At 47.1% G+C, this 19,258-nt stretch overlaps 1 long non-coding RNA gene across 1 annotated transcript; it reads right to left on the reverse strand.

The window, feature by feature from the left end:
• Window positions 1–7,132: 7,132 nt before the first annotated feature.
• LOC120228691 lies at window positions 7,133–18,927 on the reverse strand. The gene is made up of 3 exons (XR_005527566.1): window positions 18,835–18,927; window positions 17,017–17,052; window positions 7,133–7,241 (listed from the first exon to the last, which is right to left on the reverse strand). It is a non-coding gene; the product is annotated as an uncharacterized LOC120228691 (long non-coding RNA).
• Between the last annotated feature and the right edge of the window lie 331 nt (window positions 18,928–19,258).

The raw sequence follows: 19,258 nt of genomic DNA on the forward strand, positions 1-19,258 counted from the left end.
CTCGTTGGAACCCAATTCCAGGATGAGTGTGGGCAGAAGACGGGGCCACGCTCGACTAGCCCCAGACAGGCCACGCAGATGTCACCGAGACTCCCCTCAGCAGAGCTGGAGCGGCGGCTGGGCTCATCACCCAAACGGGGCCCCGGGGAGAGCAGCTGATGAGGGCCCCGTGGCACCCGGAGCACTTGGCTCTGCCCCCGCCCCCCCGGGAGGGGGCTTGGCCCCCTGCCAGCTCAGTTTGGAAAGGAGGCTGGGCAGCGAGCAGTGCATGGGGAACTTCTGCAAGAGCCCCATCAATGCTTTTGGACGGCATCCAGCTGTCACCGGGGCCGGGCCGGTGGGGAGACAGAAGCTGGGTGCGCAGGGAGCATGAACATGCTCCCTCACCCACAGGGACAGAGGCAGGTACAAACTGTGAACTCCAGAAGCAGGTCTCTGAGCTCTGGCCAAGCAACTGCCAGCCTCGGAGCCCGGACACATTCCAGAAAGAAACAAGGGATCTGCACGTGTGCGGCCAACATGTGTGAGTACGTGTGTGTGAGAGACTCAGTGGTGTGAGTGCATGTTCCCTATGGGTGTGTGTTTGAGCGAGGACCTGTTAGTAAGTGTGTGAGAAGTGGTGCACGGTCGGTTTCTGCACGTACACACGGACAGTGAGTGTGCACTTTTCTACACGTGCCTGTGTGTGCGTAGTATTCTAAGCGTGCATTGCCTGATGGTATGTGTGCCTGTATGTGGACGACCAGTGTGTATGTGCTTCCCCTGGCGTGTGTGCATGTCTGGCCACACGGTCAGTGATGCATTTGTTTGTGTACCTGTCCTCTGTGTGCGCAGGCTCCTGGACCAGGATGTGTGTGCATGTCGAGTATAGGCCCCAAATGCATGTGTCATTCCAGACGCTAAATTGTGTGTACATCCAATGGGTGTGCGCGTCCCATGTGTATGTAGTTTTTGAAAAAACCACTGCGTGTGTGTGTGATGTGCGTCAGTTGTGTGAATGTGTGGGAGGGAAGAAGCACCTGGAAACGATGTGCGTGTGCTAACCGTCTGCAGCATACCCAGCCTATGAGCAGCCATCTCTCGATGTCAAAGCCCCTTGATACAGCACATCGGGTCCCCCCCCTCCCCCCACCCAGTTCCCCATCCCTCCTCCATTCCAGCCCCACTGCCTGCTATGCCCGGTGCCGCCATAACTGCCTTTGCTCCATTTCTATAAACCTGCTTACAGCTCCATGCCCTTGGGCCTCTGTTCATGCCAGTCCCTCTCCTGAAAAGCTCCTCCCCTTCTGCCATCTTTCTGACATTTACTGATTGTTACAGATTCGGTTCAAGGGTGAACACATCTATGTAGCCTCGTTGAGGTTGAAGCTGATGACTTCCTACTTTGTCTCCCAACTATGAATGCAAACATATCTCCCCAAAAGCACCGTTAAGGTTCAAGGCACCTGTTAGCCTGCACGTGTGCTCTCCTGTCCAAGATGGTGACACCGGGGTGACAGACACCATGCTGGCTTCTGCTCCCCGAGCACTCGGGCATCCCAGGCCTTCTGCTAGACACACTCAACCACACGGCAGTCCTTTTAGGCAGGTGGCTTTGTCCTCACTCTAGAGATGGGGTCACTGAGGTGCCCCGAAAGGGTCATAGAACTCGTAAGTAGCTAGGCAAGAATTGGTTTCTCTATCTGACTCCAGGTATCATACTGTTACACCATTCCTATTGAGGAACTTATTCTCCTGATTGATGGATTGATTGATCGATTCCAGAAATATTTACTGAGTGCTTGCAATATACCAGTTGCTGTTCTAGGCTCTTAGAATACAAACCCAAATTGCCTCATGGAGCTTGAATTCTAGTTCTGGTAGACCCCAGGAAGCTGGGATGGATGTGTGTGTGTGTGTGTGTGTGTGTGTGTGTGTGTGTATGCACGCATGTGTGCATGTATGCCTTCTATCTTTGAGCAGGAGTGTCCCAGGATCCAAGGTTATCTCAGAAGAATGTCCCTTGAAAGATTAGTCCTGCAACTGCCAAGTGGAGAAGATGAGATACGCTAATCAAAAGAGGGTGTGAAGTAAGCAGATCACCCCCCACCGCTGCCCAAATCCCCACATCCTACTGCCCAGAGCCTGTGAATGTGTTAGCCTCCATGGCAAAGAGAAATTCAAGTTGCAGATGAAATTAAGGTTGCCAAGCAGCTGATTTCAAGATAAAGAGATTATCCTGGATTATGAGGGTGGGGCCAGTGAAATCACAGGTGTTCGTAAAAGTGCCAGGGAAGGCAGAAGCGGAAGGCGTCAGGATGATGTGAGGTGGGAAGGACAGGACTCACCATTGCTGACTTTGAAGGTGGAGGATGGGGCCAGGAGCCAAAGCATGTGGGCACCGTCTAGAAGCTGGAAAAGACAAGGAAACAGATTTTTTCGGGGAGCCTCCAGAAGGAATACATCCTTGCCCCTCCCCCGCCGCCCCGATTTCAGCCCAGCAAGAACCATGTTGGAATTCTGACCTCCAGAGCTGTAAGAGAATGAACGTGGGTTGTTTTAAGTTTGTTTGAGGTGAAATATTGATGGTAGCCATTAAGAAATGGATGCAGGAGCCAAGGTCTCAGGTCGGGAGAAACTGGCTGCATCAAAATAAGGTCTGGGTGGAAGCTTCTTGAGCTAACAGCATAACAAAGGGTGAAGGATGTTGAATGAGAAGCACCAAGGAGCAAGTTCCAACTGTGTGAGAGGTTGATGGCCACAGTGCGTGTACACTGAGCATCTGGTTGGCCTTGACTTTTACACAGTGATAGATGCATTTCACCAAGCTTGGGCCGGCTACTTAAAGGAACAGCATAGCCTGCTCTTTATCCCTGCTGCTAGTTTTAGGATAAGTGTGAGACCCACTGGGGATGAAGGCCACAGGTCTCATTGACGATGGGAACGCGACCCCCCCACCAAAGCTCCCAGGAGCTCTGCGCGCAAGGCTCTGATGACGGTGAGCCTCTGGCCTTGTCCCAGAAGAAGGTCACTCTGACTCCAGACCGAGCTGCTGCACTTGGACGGGATCCCCGCTCTCCAGAAAGCCCCGCGTGCCAATGGCCAGCGGCATCAATAGCAATAAAATGAATAATGACATATTTCCCACTCTGCTCATTGTTGGGGGCCGAGAAGAAAGGTCCACAAATAGGGCGCCAGTATGGAAGCTCATGAGGGAAAAGTGGACCAAAGCTGAGCAATGACTGAGGGGTTCCATTACCGCAATTAGCACACTGTATAAACAGCACTTACGGGCTCTATCTGGGAGTTTGTGGTAATCCATCTGAAATAGACAACTATTTTATGCGGGGAGGGATGAGGGGGACTATTTCCAAGTCAATTTAATAGTCTAGTCTGCAAACAATCCTCTTCCTCCTTGCTCACGCTCTCCCCTCCTCTCCCCTTCTTGGCTCAGAGCCGTGTCCCCTCCTCACAGCTGTGCTCACTTGAATGGTAAATCAAGCACCCTAAAAACCCGGCATGTGGAAATCTTTCAGCTCGGGGCTGTCTTTATCCCACGGTGGGGTTTTGCTGGGTTTCTCCTTTCTCCCTCACAGACAATCAGAACGCTGCTTGTCCCCTCCTCTGTTACTTTCCATCTTGCAAACAGACGGCGTGAGGGTTTGCAGTAGCGAAACGTGTCTCTGTGATGAGGTAAGAGGCCCCAGGAGCTTCTGACCGACGCCTTCCTGATTCTTCTCATCCTTCTGAGGGCCTGCCCGCTTGCATGTTTGTGTGCAGCTCCTGAGTCGTTCGGGGAACCTGGTGGAGGTTATGATTTTGTCATCGAGCTGGTCTCTGGGTAAAGCAGTTCTGCTCAGAGCTGGGGAAATTCCAATGACCAGACTTTAGAAATCGAAGTATTTTATACCTTTTCTAGCAACCTCTTCTCTCTCTCTTCCACCCTCCCTTCCTCCATCCTCTCTTCCTCTCTCTCTTTTCCATTTTAGGTCTTTGGGAAGAAGATGACAAATATCGTCATGAAGACACGTTATCCAAGTCAAAATACATATATAGCCTTGAGAGTGCGAATAGAGCAGGGGCACAGTTTCTCTGCTCTGTCCCCCATCTTTGTGGCCATGTAATTTGGGGTGATACACATTTTCTTCATAGAGATTTCAAAACATTGAAAATGAATGCCTGAATTTTGACCCATTGTTGGCAACTCAAAGGATATTTCTGGAGTACCAAAATGCCACACAGAGGGTGGTGGTAAAGCTGGAAATTGTTGTGACAATCAAATCCGTCCCCAAACATTACCAAATGTCTCTGGGTGGGGGGGTGAGGCGGAGCACAGTGGCCTCTGGTTGAGAGCCACTCATCACAGAATAAAGTTTTACAGCAATTCTACAAGTTCAAGGTTTCACTTCAGGGTAGTGAATTGTCTTGCCCGAGACCACCCAGACCTTAAGAGCCTAGGTTTAAGTTCATATCTCAGGCTCTTCCCATAGCTGTGCAGCCACCCCATGGAATGTTTCAGGACATTCCTCGTGGTCTAACGTGGGGGCGGCCCATCCTGGGTTCTGTCTAATGGAGACAGCACCATAGAGCTGCATTACTCAGTGCACAGAGGGCTTCTAGATCTGGCTGCGAAAGAACAACACAGCCTCTGTTATGAAGAAACCCACAACTTAAAGAAAAAAAAAAAAGGCAGGGACACGTCTGATTCATCAGGATGACTCATACCTGGGATCACTTCGCCTCTACTCGGCTCCCCGTGGCCTGTCTCGGCTTGTGAAGGGCTCCGGTGACTTGAGAAAAAGAAACTCCCTTTTTAATGTTGGGGATAGATCCACCTGTCTGGGTGCAGAGAGAGCGCAGTGCGGCCATCAAGATAGCTTTAGCGGGGACGTGGAATCAAACTGCAGAGTCCAGCGTGCAGCCCTTGGAAGGTCCTTCGAAGTTTCCAAACCTGTCCTGGCCAGCCCAGGGTGCCCCTCCACGGATGGCTCACAAACCTGGAGCAATGGCTAGCGACAGCATGCAGGGGAAGGCATTCAATAATTTCTCGGCAAGACCAGGGCTTGGGGGAAGTGGGCCTTCAGGTGCAGATACGGGTGGTAATTATCCTGGCGAAGGTGCCAGGCTGCGGAGTTCGTCCCTTTACATATGACCCATGTCGCTGCCGTGATTACATCAGGCCTCTGGGAAGCCATGTGTGCGGCCTTCTATTATCTGTTGATAGATTACTTTGCAATCACACTCATGTCGTTTTCTAGAGGACAAGAGGGTGTAATCTTCCTGCTCCGTGGGTCTCATGTTTCTTGGTGTACAGTTGATCCCCGTCCGGCCCGCTGAGTGACTGGGTTCACAGAGGAGCGGGTGAATTTCCACCAACCCCATTAGGCGTCTTTGCGCCCCTCCAGCAGACAGTTGCCCAAATTCCACCCATTAAAAAAAAAAAAAAAAGAATGGGCTAATTAAGCCTACCAGCCTAATTTTGTGCTTTCTAATTTTGCCCTTTAAATGCATCATAATTATCAGATGCAAAATACATTTTCAAATGCAGAGCCACTGACGGGTGTATTTTTATATGTGCGGGGCTAAGATGGGAGTTAGCAAAGAAGCAGGCAATATTTTTAACTTGCATCGGGACAGGAAAAGGCCAGCGCCTCACCGATTCCTGCCAGCGTGTGTGGAATGAAAACAGCACTTACCCCCTGTGTCACCGAAATGGATGCTACTGTGTGGCTGTGCCCGGGAATGCTGCCAGGTGCCACGTCCCTTGGGGTGCACTTGGACAAGGGGGGTGTGGTCACAGCTCTGGGACTCTGGGCTTCACGTTAAGACATGGGGTACATGCCTGCCCAGATGTTGCAAGAAGTCAAAGTGGATACAGGCATGAACTTGGAAGAGCTCGTGATGATGCAAGCCGTTCCCTCTTGTTATTATCTTCAAAGTTTTCAGTTGTTTTTCTTTGTCATTGATAACAGCATGCACCTAAAACCTTTGGTTACTGGGGCTTTGGGCCACAAATAATTTCCCTTCTCCCCGGTCTACCCTAAGAGGCATTGTATAATTCTATTCAAAACGAATGTTGAAAACAAGAAGTGTCATAAATAATTACCTATCGCATGACATTTAAAAGATACGACCATTCCATTCAGTGTATGCCTCATATAATGTGTAACATAAAGCATTTCAGTGGGTCCAGCATAAAAAAAACAAAACAAAACAAAACAAAACAAAACAAAAAAACAGCCATACCAGCTCATTGGCTTGGGACTCGGTACCAGGGAGTTTTTCCATCCATGAATTTCTAGCCCCCACTTCATAAAGCCCTTCTTTATACAGACGGGGAAACTGAGTTGCAGAGCAAGACAGCGCATGCTCGAGTCTGAATGGGAGAAATAAGGTGGGAACAGCATGCTCCTGGGTCTTCTCCCACTCCCCTTTGGGACAGAGAACGTCGCGAGCCCTCTGGGGGGACGCGCTCTTCCTTGGATCCTGAGGTATGGTTCCTAAGGTATGTTGGCACCTGGGTGCATGGTTGTGGACTGCACAAATGGCATCTTCCCACAAGGCTCTGCCAGCAGGGCTCCGGACGCTACTGGGCCCCATCTGGAAATCCCTTCTAAGGAGGCGTCATAAAACTGATTCAGTGAATGTCCACAGCTCCACTGTTCATAACTACCAAAAGGTGGAAAGAGCTCCAACGTCAATCAACTGGTGAGCCCACTGGTGTCGTATCCGTGCAGTGAAACATTCTTCAGGCGCACGGAAGAGAATGAAGCCCTGATACATGTTACAACACGGACGAGCCTTGAAAACATGCTACGTGAAGGAAGCTGGACACAAAAAGTCACATTTTGGGCGTCCCGAATAGGCACATCCATACAGAAAGGAAGTAGATTAGTACTTCCAGGAGCTGGGGGGCGGGGGTAGGGAAATGAGGAGTTCTGGTTTGTAGGTATGGAATTTCTTTTTGGAGATGCTGAAAATGTTCTGAAATTCGTTAGTGGTGATGGCTTCTCAACCTTGTGAATATACTAACCCCCACGAATTGTATATTTTAAAGAGTGAATTTTATGATATGTGAATTGTGTTTCTATAAAAAAATAATGGGCCCCCTTATAAAATTAAAACCTGAGACTGACTGTCATTTTACCTCTGTGCTTCCCACAGAAATGGAAAGCAAGTATTAGTCTCCAGGCCGCTTGAGTGGTTCTGAGGTCCTTTCTGAGCACCGTCCGTGGGTCGGCCAGCATGAGATGAGGGTCCACCTGAGGTAAGAGCACCAATGATCATCTAGGCTCGAGAAAGGCAAAGGTCGCATTGAGGTCACAAAGGCCAATGTAAGAAATTCAATCAGAGTGGAAATGGGTTGCCCTTGAACACAGAAGACCTCAAATCAAATCCTGACTGTGCCACTCGGAGCTGTGTGACCCTAGGCAGATTACTTAAACCCTCTGTGCTTAGATTCCCTCATCTATACACTGAGGATACTGATAGCATCTACCTTGAGGAATTCTTATGCGGATTAAATAATGAATTGTTATTTGTAAAGGGTTAGAACAGTTCCTGCTCTATGTGAGTGCTATGTGTACCTTTATTAAGATAATTTTGCAATTGTCTTGATTTTCTTTCGCCACTGTAATGACTTACCAAAAACTGAGCAGCTTGAAACAACACATGTTTATTATCTGGCAGATCTGGAGGTCAGATGTTCCAGATGTTCTGGAAGTTTGAAATGGGTCTATGGGGCTAAAGTAAAAGAGTCGGCAGGGCTATATTCTGGAGGGTCTTGGGGAGAATCTATCCCTTCCCTGTTTCGGCTTCTAGACGTTGCCCAAATTCCTTGGCTTGTTGCCCTGTGTCACTCTGACCTTTGCCTCCTTTGTCACATCTTTGACTCTGACCCCCTTGCCTCCCTCTTGTAAAGACCCTTGTGATTATGTTGGAACAACACGAATAATCCGGAACAAAGTCCCTTTTGCCACATAAGATAATATGTTCACGGGTTCTGGGTTTAGAATGTGGACATCTTTGTGTCTTTGTGGGGGAGCATCTGTCTGCCACAAGAATATATTAATTTATTGTACAGGTGCTTAGAGCTACATACACTTAGTCAGGGGGTGAGGAAATACTTGAGACACTCTGAGATTTCGATTTTGTTCAAATCTACCAAAGGGTCAGGGATCTGAGGGAGGCTGGGCTGGCTCCCCAAGGCTTAATCCCCATCATTCTAGTTGCTCTGACATCAGTGCAGGGATGAGAGAGGCATTGTTCCTCATGCAGGCATCCTCTGACCAAGAGCCCTGATGCTCTCTGTTCCCTGTGCCTGAACACAGTTCCTCGAAAGTCTTCTTCATCTGTTGGCTCAGACGTCACTTCTCAGGCTCACTCTACCATCCTATTTAAAACTGCAACTCCGCTCTAACCCAGCCTTTCCCCCATGATCCCTGCCTCCTAGTGCTCACACCTTTGTGCAAGTCTCTCCCCTCGAGGACTGGGCCTAGATTTCAATGAACTGAATATAACAAAAATGACTGGCTGTCACTTATGAGAATACAAAAGACCATGACTTCCATCTGGCACTCTCTCTTTTGCTCTTTCCTTTGCTTGATCTAATGAAGCTGGCTGCCGTGTAGCGAGCCGTCCTATGGAGAGGTCCACATGGCAGGAGCTGAGGGTGGCTTTTGGCCAACAACCCACAAGGAACTGAGTCCTGCTAACAGCCATGTAAGTGAGCTTGGAAGTGGCTCCTGCTCTCGCCGTGTGTTGGGTTGATGACAGCCCCAGCGGACATCTTGATTATATCCTCCTGAGAGACTGGGAAAGTAAGGACCCAGCGACACCATGTTGGATTCCTGAGAAACTACGAGATCATGAATGTTGTTTGGAATTGGAATGTTTTGGGGTAATTTTTTGGAGTTACAGATAACTAATATAATAGTATCATTTGGAGGCCAGCAGGCAGCATGCTAGATATATTTTGCACATAAACGTATTTGATCCTTTACAATCGGTACTATTATTCTCGCTGAGGCTCTGTAACATTGTGGCTTGACCAGCATCTCCGAGCTGGTAGGCAGCAGATCAGGTGGAAGTGACCCACGTGGTCGTGAATCAGCTGCATGGAGAGAATTCAGCCCCTGCTTGAGAATAGTGCGGTTTCCTGCAGAATAACGTGGGAATCAGATGAAGATTTGGCTGAAGGCTCCTTGGGGTTGCCCATGGCCTCCTCTCATGAGCAACTCTCCCTGGTCTTGTAACTTGCCCATGTAAGAACTAATCAAGGACTGGGTTTTCTAGGCATTTTCCTTGGAATCTTACATCAGGTCTTCGAGGTAGCCATCAAGGGTTGAGAATGGGTACTTCAGACTCCCATCTTCTCTCCCTGAAGCCATCTAGAGGGTGAGTATGAAAGTCTACACTGCCTTAGAGGTCTCCAGGAGGTGTGTTTTTCTCAGGAGAGACCTTTAGGAGCCCCTGGAAGCTAGCTAAGGAGGAAGAGAACGCAGGGAGTTCTTTTCTGCCTAAATTTATGCAAATCAGCGGTTTGTCCTCTAAACATGATTTTTATCTCAGTTTCCTTTTGTAGCTGATTGAGCGATTGGAAGCAAGCACCACAGTGGTGACCCCAATCTGAACTCTGCCCCTCTAAACCCATCTGCTTCTGCTAAACCTTGCTACCTTGACCCCACCACCATTTTCCAGTGAAGGATCCCAAAGGTCCCAGTCCACTTGGCTCCCTGGCCAGTCCTGAGAATGCTCTCCCACCTTGTTCTGAGAATCCTACTTGTCTTTGCTCCGAAACTGATGTCCATTCACTAACTGAGACTTTCTTGGAGGTAAAAAGCAGAGGCCACGCTCCTTAGCCCTCTGGAAAATGAAGTACACTGCTGATTAGGCTGGTTTTCATCTGCACAGAGTCCGGATGTTGACATCTGCAAGGTTTGGGTGAACACCAAGTCCTACCGTTTCATGTTACAGACAAGAAACTGAGGCCAGAGAAAGGAAGGGATTTGCCTACGATGACCTAGTTGGCTGCTCAAATGGCATATCTTGAGGGCTGCAGACACATAAGGATTGGAACATCCTGCTACAAAGCTCAGAAGGCTCACTCCACCACACCAATGACTGTACGGCAGCTAAAAGCGATTCTTAGGTTCTCTGGCACTTTATAAGTGTTATTTCCATCTTCGTAAAAAAGTCTAAGGCCACAGCGGTTCCTTCCTTCCTTCCTTCCTTCCTTCCTTCCTTCCTTCCTTCCTTCCTTCCTTCCCTTTCTCTCTCTCTTTCTCTCTCTCTCTCTCTCTCCCTCTCTCTCCTCTTAAAGAAGTTACTGACCTACTTAAAGATTCTGATGAAATATAAAACTCATTCCTTTGTAAAAAAAAATACATATACCAAAAATTATATTACGTTTTAAGGGCTCCTTAAGGATCTGTGGACTCCAGGCTGAAAGCACCTGCTTTTAAGTTAAGAATTGTTATTTCCCCCAAACAGCAAATGGGCAAACAGAAGCTCAGAGAAGTTATGTGCTCTGTCCGTGCACAGTGTGGCAACTTAGGCCCTTAAATACAGATTGGTTGAGTGCCAAAGCTCCAGTTGGTTCCTTCCTCCAGAATACACTGAGATGAAATACCATGGATTCTGGAACACAAATGTTCACTTATTCTTTACCCAATCAATATGGCGTTTGTTTGTTTGTTTGTTTGTTTTGTGTTAAAGCCTCTACTGAGTGCCTGGCATTGGAATAAGAAATGGTGCCTTGGAACTTACACAAAGTTTTGCATAGCTGGCTTTCCTCTCTGCAAGGGAGAGCCTTCAACCTGGACCTCATGGCCGGCCTTCCCGTGATGTGTTCTTTTGATCGGAGTGGATGTAGAGGTCCCCAGTGAAGGGGATGAGGCAGATGCCCTACAGAGGGCTTCCCTGGTTGAACAGAGCAGCAGTCGAAGAACAAAATCAGCCAGCGACCAAATGCATTCCATTGAATTTGATATGCAGTGTGTCCAGATCCTATGGGGCACATTCCATCCTGTTGGTTTTAGGATTAAGAATTTAGGTTTGATATCAGAGTGATGCTATATGGTTTGATAGGCTCCCTGTCCTGCCTTCTTTAGAGGCGCTGGGGCTGGAAACCACATGTTCCGTGGAGGACCCTTCCCACCATGGTCATGGGGATCCAAGTGATGCCTGGTTAAAGTAAAGGGGAAAGAAGCAGTGGTGGTAATGGGGGTCACCGGGAGGAGACTCCGTCTGATAAGCGAAAGAGACAGTTTAGAACAGAGCCAGTTGGCTGGCCTGGTTTGTATAGTTGATGCCGGATGACTGTCCTCACTTCGATTTTTGCCTAATTCAGTGGCTTCTCCCCAGTCTCTGTAACAGCTTGAGTTTCTCCTGAATCTGGTCCCAGGATACTTTCCCTGATTTCTGGCTACTAGGTTTTCCTCTGCCTTGTCCTCTAAGCTGCTGAGTTTCTTTTAGAGACTCTTTAGTAGTCTAAAGATGACTGGAGAGACTTCCTGATGGCTCCATTGAATGGAGCTCTGGAGATCATCCCCTGTGGAGAAGTACCATCAGAAGAGGGAATGGGGGGCAGGTATGGGTGTGGAAAAGAGCACAGGAGGCTGACTGAGGTCCAGTGGTCAATGCACGGATGATCTTAAAGCAAGAAGAGTGGATGGTGGACATAATCCTTGGCCTTCCCCTTGGATTTGCTCACTCAGAGAGACCCCTAACTCTCCTGTTAGTGAGTCCCTCGAGTTCCAATCCTGCCTCGGCCACCATGTCTATGTGATATTGAACAGGTCCTTCTCCTTTCGGGGACCCAGGTTCTCCATCTTTTCCGTGGCTGGGACCATGTGATTTCCCCAGGGCTTCCTGCCCCCCCAAATCTAGACTTTTATTTGTTTGAGAAAACATCCAAAATGAGATTCTTAAACGGAAGTATAATTTGCATACAGTGAAATGCTCGTGACTTTGCTGTTGAGTCAGTTTTGACAAACACATATGCTTGTGTAACTTCACTGACCCCAAGTGGGACACAGAATGTTTCCATCCCCACAAAAAGTTCCCTTGTCCCATTTTCCAGTCAATTCTCTACCTCAGAAGCAACCACCGATCTGATTTCTATCACTGTAGGTTAGTTTTGCATATTCTAGAATTTCATATAAATGGAATTGTACACTATGTACTTTTGTGTCTGACTTCACTCAGCACATTGTTTTTGAGATTCATCTACAAAATAGATTTCTTCTCTTTCTTTCTTTCTTTCTTTCTTTCTTTCTTTCTTTCTTTCTTTCTTTCTTTCTTTCTTTCTTTCTTTCTTCCTGAGTAATATTCTATTATATGAATATATTGCAATTTGTTCATCCATTTTCCGGTTGATGGACATGCTCTTTTCCCAGTGTTTGGTTGTTATGAGTAAAGCCACCATGAACGTTTACTACGCAAGGCTTTTCGTGGATTTATGTATTTATTTCTCTCGAACAAACATCTAGGAATAGAATTGCTGTGTCATTAGGCAGATGTGAATGTAACTTTTTAAGAAACTGTTAAATGGTTTTCCCAAGTGGGTGTTACCTTTTTAATTCCCACCAACAATGTATAAGCATTCTTTTTGCTCCACATTCTCTCCATCATTTGATGGTATCTGTCTTCCTCTCCTTAGACCTTCTAGGGAGTATATCATGGCTCACAATTATTTTTACACACATTTTTATTTATTTTTTTGTTTCCTTTTACCACTGAGCCAAAAGCAACTTATTATCAGGACCCTGTTAAAGGATCAAAGATACTTCAAATGATTGTTAAACATCCACATTTTTTAAAAATATTTATTTATTTGGGGGAGAGTGCAAGCAGGGGAGGGACAGAGAAAGGGGAACAGGGAATCTGAAGTGGGCTACGCAATGACAGGCTGACAGCAGCAAGCCCAATGTGGGGCTCAAACTTATGAACTGTGAGATCATGACCTGCGCTGAAGTCAAATGCTCAACCGACTGAGCCCCCCCAGGAGCCCCTAAATAGCCACATTCTTTTGCAGATGGTTGGCCTGCCAAATCATGCCTCCTTTACTGACTCTTTTCATTCCAGATAATTGCATTCCATTTCTTTTCATAAATACGTATCAATTGCCAAATATGTGTAAGTCTCTGGTACTAGATTCCTATCAAGATGGTAAAGAAAAATAAGACTGGATTGTGCTCTCAAGGGCATTATGGGAGAGGCAGAACCTTATACCTAAACTCTACATTGCCACTCCAATGTAGCCTGGGGGGTGGGGGTTATGTCCCAATAGAAGAGACCAATGTTTTGAGGAGCCTATATAGGGAAAAATAATTGCCACTGTCTCAGTCAAGGAAGGAGAGAGATTGGTTTTTGAAAATCTGTATGTAAAGCAATACCAGAAGGAAAGTGGGCAGGGAGGTTAAAACCTGGTTGTACTGGGGCGCCTGGGTGGCTTAGTCGGTTAAGCGTCCGACTTTCGCTTAGGTCATGATCTCGCAGTTCGTGGGTTCGAGCCCCGCGTCGGGCTCTGTGCTGACTGCCAGCTCAGAGCCTGGAGCCNCTTCCATTTTACAAGAGAAAAATTACACCTTTCTCACATCACAATTCAAACTAGGACTCACTGCCCTGGGGCAAAAAACATAAACAAAAAAATGTCTTTGTACCAAAGATGATCTATCAAAATATTGCTTTCAGGAAAATCTTTTAAAAGAGTCATCAAAGGGGCGCCTGGGTGGCTTAGTCGGTTAAGTGTCCGACTTTCGCTTAGGTCATGATCTCGCGGTTCATGGGTTTGAGCCCGGCGTGGGGCTCTGTGCTGACTGCCAGCTCAGAGCCTGGAGCCTACTTCAGAGTCTGTGTCTCCCTCTCTCTCTGACCCTCCCCTGCTCACGCTCTCTCTCTCTCTCTCTCTCTCTCCTAGAAATAAAAAATATATATATTGAAAAAAAACCTGGTTGTACCTCCCTAGCTTCCCAACTTGGCATGCAGTAGGCATCCTTGAGACACGGGCACACTTAAAGAGTGATTAGTGGAGATTAGGAAGCCAGCCCAGTGAGTTTAAGGAGTGCGCTGACAAGCTGGTATCAGTGAGAATGTGCTGGAGAACGTGCCTAAAATGGGCAGTGGCATCGCCGGGGCTGAGTGCAGAGCATTAAGATGAGGAGGTGGCAGCTGGGCTTCCTCCCTCAGGTCTCGACCTGGGAAAGCATGTCCAGTGTCCGAGAGATGGATGCTTAGGCCTTCCTTGCAGGCAATCTCACCAATACCCAAACTTGAGCTTCATCTTCCCTGGGAGGCCAGTGATCTCCTGGGCCCCAGGGGAGTAATGGTCCTTACAACACCATGATGGGCCCACCCTGGCTGGGGAAGAGCTGGATAAGGCTGATTAAGTTTTCCTTCTCTGCTCTGGCTGGAGTAGCCCCACTAGAAAAATCCCACATCATTCTGTGGGGGCTGGACAGATTGCTAGAGGTCTGCAGAAGTTTGAGAGCGCTCATACCTCTGGCCTGCTGAGCTGTGCAGACACACTATCAGTTTTCCCAAGGTTCTTTCTGAACAGTAGTGCATGTGCTCTATGTGTGTGTGTGTGTGTGTGTGTGTGTGTGCGCGCACGCACATGCGGATTCTCCAGATTCTGTAGCTGGAGGCTCTCGCAGTTCGCGGTGAGTGCAATCTGTTAGGCTTTGCTCCTGTAGCTCGTGATAATGGTCTCTTTGCTGCTGGACATCACCCAGTGGCTCTTTTCCTGTAAAGTGTGGACTTGCTTCTGAGGAGGAGGAGGAGAAAAGCAGAGAATGAGAGATCACATGCAGGGTGTGGCAAAATTAATTGAACTGCCACTGGGTTTAGAGGATGGGAGTGAAGATATTCTGATTAGATTTCCAGGCCGCCTGTGTCAGAAATGATCCCAGGGCAGATCCTCCTGAGAACAACTGGAAAGGACCCTGTAGTCCTCAGAGCCCACGAAGAGAAAGGACTTGAGCCGTAAAACCTCCCACATCCCTCCAAAATCCCATGCTAAAGAATGCTTCTCTCTAGGCTAAATAGGAGCCAACTGGGTAGTCTGTTATGGGTATGGAAGGGTAAACACACCCAAAGTGAAAACTTTACATGTCGTTATGAATGGCAAGGCAGAATCTCGACACATGTGGATCAGAATAGCTTGTTAAAAAGGAAGCATTGGGATGCCTAGATGGCTCAGTCAGTTAAGTGTCTGACTTGGGCTGAGGTCATGACCTCACGGTTTGTGAGTTCAAGCCCTGTGTCAGGCTCTGTGCTGACAGCGCAGAGCCTGGAGCCTGCTTCAGATTCTGTGTCTCCCTCTCTCTCTGCTCCTCTCCTAGTCTCTGTCTCTCTCTCTGTCAAAAATAAACATTAAAAAAATTTAAAAAGGAAGTGTACATGGCAGCCTCCTATACTAGGACGATATGACTCAACTAACCACAGATCATGACATCAGGTGAAAAAAGTCACGTGACTCTGCAGGAGACAGACCCATCCAACTCTTCTCCCTGAGATGTGTTTCCACTCAAGCCATGAAAGAATCCAGGGCATCATGGACCCAAACCTTTTGTCCCACTTGCCACACAGGGGCATAGAGATTTGTCCACGCTTGGCTCTTCCTCCGTGACCTATTGAGGGAGCACTGCTGAACGCATGGTGACCTCCTCACCTTTTCCAGTGATGGTCCCGTGTCAACAGGCAGAAGATTATCCTGAACGAGCAAATGGCCACGTGTTCACCTAGCTTGCACTGTTTACCCTTAACCTAAGCCCACGAGGTGGGTAACAGATTTTCCAGAGAGGAGTTCAAATCCTTCCACCGGCATTGTCCAGCTGCGGGCCTGGCAGCAAGTTTTACTTAATCCCTCGAAGTCTCCTTGTTTTTGTGCAGAAAATGGGGAAGACAAGTGGATTATTATGAGAATGACCAAAAAGAACGTATGCCAAGCTCTCACTACAGTGCGTCATGTGTGCTCTGTAAATAATTCAACTGTTGTCGTTATGATCATCGCCATGAATCAGCAGGACTCCGTCTTCAGATGTCCTATTGGCACTTCGCGCTTCTGTGTTTGGCCTTGATGGCATTTCTTGATGTTGACATCATGAGATGGTGGGAGACAGACTGACTCACAGAGAATACTTTCCTTCTCATCGTCAACTAACAGAAACGGCAGCCTCCCTGAGATCCCATCTGTGTCCGTCACCGCTAACAAGTGTGGTTGGCTGCAGGCATTTTGAGGGTGTGCACAGAAAGAAGGGGAAGACACTAAGCACAGAAGTCTCACTCATTCTTATAAATGTGTAGCATACATTATGCGCCATATGTTTTGCTCTTCTGAAATGTGTTAGATCTAAGCTGAAAGTCTGACTTTGGTCTCTGGCCCAAAGCAGCTACCAAAAAGGGGCTATGACCTCATTCTCTAATCTTGCAGTCTCAATAAGAAACCTCATTTTTCAATTTAGTGAAACCCAAGAAGCGATTATGTGTAAGAATCCAGGGAAGGGCCCATTCTATTCACACTTGTTACCACATCCAAAACAAACACAGTGATGCCTATTAACATCCAGGGTGTCAACTTGGGTGGGGGTCCTTGGAAAGCCAGAGGTCTCCCTTGGCAGCTTCTGTCAAGGCTGACTACACTTAACTTGTCAGGAAAGGTTGAGAGATTTACCAATTTAAATCCCTCCCATGGCCTTCTGGTCTACTGTTGTTCTCTGACCTACCACAGACCAAAACAATCATTCTGGTTGTCAAATTCAAGGTTGGCCATTGTGCAAGAGCCCCGTATTACTCAGGAAAGATCTTCAGAAATGATTACGACAAATCCTGTTATTGGTTCCTTTTGTACAGAACTTTTCTCAGCCCTCTGTCCTATATGTCTTTCCCTTTAAGATTTCACAGTGTTTTATTTGAAATAAAGGGAGTTGCTCTAGATTCCTAAAGTGCTATCTGGGCTTGGTTTCACATTTCTTTTTCAAAGAGACAATAATTGTGGGATTCAATTTGTTGCCAGGGACTGTACAAGATACTTACTATATTGGAGGGATTTCTTTTTATCATCATGGTAACCTGGAAAAAAAAAAAGTGATATCCATGAAGAAACTGAGGTTTGGAGAACTAATTGAACTTGTCTAAGGTCACACAAATAGTAACCAGTGGAGACACAATTAAAAACCTTTTAGAGCTTAATCCAAATTCCACACATTGCATTACCCTTTTTTTTTTTTTTTAACACCTCTGGGATTTTGTTTCCTAGTTCCAACTCTGAGCAAGTTTTTCCATGGTAGACAATAGAGTCAGGGAAAAGTTGTAGTGGTAATCCAGCAGGAAGAAGAATGCCTCCTGCCTCTTTATAGGTTGAGAAGACATTTGCTGGGCCAGAAATTAGATAATACCTACTCCTCATCAAAGAGGGGAGATGTGGGGAAAACAGCCTGTAGTTGTGAAAGCTAATGTTCTGTATCTTAAAAACACAAGATCAACTCAATTCTAGCACAGAATGTAAGAATTTCCTTCTAGGTGCACCCAGAGACTACTGACCGCATCTCAAAGAGTGAGGGGTTCTACTAAAATAATCATGCATTGGTATTCTGGTAGACCCTGAGTTTCCAGAATTCTCCTGCTCACTGTAGACACGGTCCCCAAGTCTTCTGTTGGTAACATGAAGAGTCTCCCTTGGGTCTTAAAGTTAGCTGCGCCAAATCTGGGTCGCTTCTGCCCAGAAGAGACTGTTCCCAGTTGGGATCGGTGTGGTTGGTTCTTGGCCAACAGGAGTTGTTGAGAGATTTGCTAGTTCCAGAATCTGGAATGGCTGCCTAGTAATCGCATTTCATTATGCAAGACTAGATCGTCAAGCATCTTTGAGGTACCCTGGGCTTTGTTTTAGGTACCAGCATATAATTTGGAAGTATAAATAATGCAAATTTCCCTTTTGGAAATCTTAACTAGTCCACTGTTGTACCTAATGGAGGCTGTTCCTTTGCTGCTTGGGAAATAAGTTTTCCTCTCTGCACTGGAGTTGTAGGTAACCAACGAATCGTTCTTGCCCCAGCAGACAGCGTTTGGCCCTAAGCAATCTGTGAATAATTAAGCAACAAACACAGCTGCAAGTTCTAAAATGTTCAACATTTAATACATGTTAAGTAACATTTCTTCCTCCCATTGGAGAGGGCGGGGGCTAGACAAAATAATTATCGAGATTCAGTCCCTCTTTCCTCAAACTCATTTTGAATGATTACTCTGTTCACAGACCAGCGTTTAAGAACTGCCCCCTCTACCAATCAGGGCCATGGGCTCAGTGAAACTTTACCATTGCAAAGTCCCAGATCTGTAAAGAGAGCGAGAAAGCTGTCTGTACAAGCAAAGTGGATTACTGCAAGAACAGGGTTCTGTATCTCACTTGCCCAATGTCTGCTGGGAGACTGTGGGTGGACCCCAGTGTATCTGTCTCATGTTCTTTCCCTGTGAAGCAGCAAGATTGACTTAACTGATTTCGAAGACCCCTTTAGAGCTAACGTTGGATATATGTACGCCAAAGCACAGAAAAGCCTGGCGTTGTTTCCAAATGCAATGGGGATGGGCAGGAGGTGAAGGAGTGGCCAAGAGCCAGCATTGCATCAGAGACCTGGGTGCAAATTTTGCCTCTTACGTGCTGAGTAATCTTGAGTTCTATCTCTCTAAACCTCCACGTTTCTTTTTGTAAGAAAATACTTACGAATACTGCATCCCTCAAAGATAGAAGCGAGCATTAACTGTGATAACTATAAGGCCCTTGGTACAGTTTTGAGGCAGAATCGACGCTCAGTTGCTGACTCTGAAAATCAGAATTTGAAAAGAAATGTCTGGCATTACCTGTATTCTGGATGTTTGTCTCCAGAGGCTTTCTTCTTCGATCTGTCCATCCATGTCCCTCTTGTTGGCTGGCTTCTTAACTCCTTCTGCACCCCTCACATCTGTCCTTTGTCTGAAAAAGCAGTTCCAGTTTATTTGCCAATTGTTCAGAGAAGGGCTAAGTTATCTCTGTAGTCTGCAGAATTCAGGGCCTGCCTTTTGCTGGAAATTATTAGGGGGGCTTGTTTGTTACCCATACGTGCTAGCCTCAAGCTGGTCTTCCCGCTTGCCAGTCCATTCGACACACGGTAGCCAGATGATCAGATCCATCCGCAAGTACAAATCTCTGGAGTAGCCCTGCTTGTCTCAGACACTGCCATTTTACCAGACCCACGTTATAGCTCTAGTTTCTGCGAGGATAAGCTTTCTCCCATCCCTAAAAAAA

The sequence above is a fragment of the Hyaena hyaena genome, unplaced genomic scaffold, assembly GCF_003009895.1.
Source record: "Hyaena hyaena isolate Hyena2069 unplaced genomic scaffold, ASM300989v1 scaffold_1, whole genome shotgun sequence".
Lineage (NCBI taxonomy): Eukaryota > Metazoa > Chordata > Mammalia > Carnivora > Hyaenidae > Hyaena > Hyaena hyaena.